Below are 2,587 nucleotides of genomic sequence, written 5' to 3'. Positions count from 1 at the left end.
GGCTTGCACAAAACCCTGAATCTGATCCTCAATATCAGAGAGAAGAAAGAAAAGAAGGAAGGAAGGAAGGAGAGAGACAGAAACAGTGACAGAGACAGAGAGAAAAAATTAATAACATTTTAACTCTATCCCAATTGCTATCATTTTACATACAATCAATATGAAATAAATTGTATCAAATCTTTGAAATAAATCAGGTCTGTTAAAGTGGCTCTTGAATTGGCCATGCTACATGCCAGGTGTTCTTAGGCTACCAGTGGCCATTGCCTTGGACCACAGTCTTCAAAATCAGCTGCAAAGTCTGACATCATCTTCATAATTTTATAAATAAGAAAACTGAGACATAGAGAAATAGCAACCAGATTGAAATTAATGTTTAAAGCCAGCTCTGTCTCACTCCAGCCTCTATGATTTTTGTCAGCCTATACTACTAATTCCCTTGCTTCTTTCATGAGAAAACGAGAACAACATACATCATTCTCAGAAAGCCAATATCAACCCATAAAATAAAGCAGCAAAATAAAACAAAATTCTGTATAAATACCACGATCATCATACCAATTTTCTTTTTCCCAGGATTACCTTTGCCCTTTTAAAGACATTCTATTAAGCATCTATGTTATTGCAGATGTTTGTTTTAAGGGGAAGATGCAGCAGTTTTCCTATCCAAGATGTCACAAGATAGTAAGTTCACTAAGGTAGGATCCTGATGGAGCAGGACTCAGAAGCAGCCCCATATTATTCTGCACGGAAACTAAATTTTCTAATCATCCCTTCAATAGTGTAGTTTTAAAGTCACTTTTTAAATGGTTGGGGTTTTAGTTGCTTTTTTATTGCTGGAGAAAAACGCATAACATTCACAATTTAAAAGAGGAAAGGTTAATTTAGTTCACAGACTGTAGAGCTTTCAGTCCATAGTCAGATGGATCCAAGGCAGGGAAGTATGGCAGACAAGAAAGAGTTAATGATGTAGCAGGCAAGAAACAGTGCACCTCCCTTCTTTCTCTTTCTATTCCCTTCAGGCTACAAGCCTGTTTGTTGATGCCACCCATACCCAGGGTGGGTCTTCCCCTTCCAGTCAGTGTTTCATACACATCAGAATCAGTGAACTAACTCAGTGTCTCACACCCATAATCCACTCATCTCCCACATGTCCCACCTGTGAGCAAATGAGAATTTGGGTGGATATCTAGATATAAGCCAGAACAATGGCAGACTTAAACGGGGAGTTTGTTAGTCAGCTCTCCTTTATTTTAACAAAAATCTAATATAATTAATTTATAAGATAAAATGGTTATTATGTGTCAACTGTTTACTTTTCTTGTTTGTTTGTTTATGGTGCTGGACTCAGGACCTTGAACATACTAAGCATATTTTCTACCACTCAAATACAACCCATCCAAAAGAAAAGGTTAATGTATCTTTAAGTACTAGAGATTTTAACCCAAGATTAGGCAGATCCATTGCTTGAGCTTCCAGTAAGGCTGCCTGAGACAATGACAGGGAATAGTGGAAGAGCAACCTGTCCACCTTGTTAGCCAAGAAACAAGAAGCAAAGAGACAGGGCCAGCACCCTTTATGATCACACCTGCAATAGTCTAAGGACCTACCACTAGGCCCCACCTCCTAAAAGATATCATTTCTCAAAGTGCTAACTTAGGGACCATTCCTCACCACATGGCTGTTTTGTGGACACTCATTCAGACATTAGCAAGGTACAAATAAATGTTTGTAACTGCTCCTGGATATCTCACCTGTGCCTTTGAATACACTGCGCCTCTGTGGCTTACTGCTCTTGTATTTTGAGCCAGGTGATAGAGATCCCAAATTTTTAACTTAAAATCTCACTCAGTTTTTGCCAACTATAACACATGCTCAAAAGAATATAAAAATTCAGATATAGTAGTGTGTTCTTGCTGATGGGAAACATTGATTTACAGAGTATAGGTGAATGTTCCAAGATCATATAGCTGGGTACATAAAAGAGAAACATTAGAAATCTCTACATTTCCAAAAGAAAATTGCTAACACAAAGAATGAGAGAAGTTATTTGGATGATATATTTCTGATACAGGGCTCATATCTGGAGTATATTACAACTACTGGTCAATTGGTGAAAGGCAGATAACCCAATAAAAATGAAAGTGGACAAAAAAGTTGAATAGACACTTCATAAAGAGAATATATAAATAGCCAAGCAAATAATTTGCTGGGTATGTGCACCAATAGCTAGGCATAAAAGTTTTCATAGAAGCTTTTTTGGTAATTACTAAAACCTAGAGACAGCCCAAATGTCCATCAATGATAGAATGAATTAAAATAATTGCTATATTCACAAAATGGAAAGCAATGCAATGAGAATGAGTTGCTATCATACGCAATACAAGCAAATCTCACAAATATATTGTCCAAAAAATGCCAGAAAGAATAAACATGCTGTACCACTCTGCTACACAAAGTTTGAAAACACCAAAAAACTAACCTCCAGTAATTGAAGTCAGGATTGTAGTTAACTGGGTAAGGTGAGCACGTAGTGCCTCGGGAGGACATCTGCTAAAGTGTTGTCTTTAGGGCTAAATATGCACTA

This window comes from Cavia porcellus, unplaced genomic scaffold (assembly GCF_034190915.1).
Source record: "Cavia porcellus strain 051 isolate PalLab524CR breed Dunkin Hartley unplaced genomic scaffold, mCavPor4.1 scaffold_5, whole genome shotgun sequence".
NCBI lineage: Eukaryota > Metazoa > Chordata > Mammalia > Rodentia > Caviidae > Cavia > Cavia porcellus.
Note: the sequence above shows the minus strand (reverse complement) of the source record.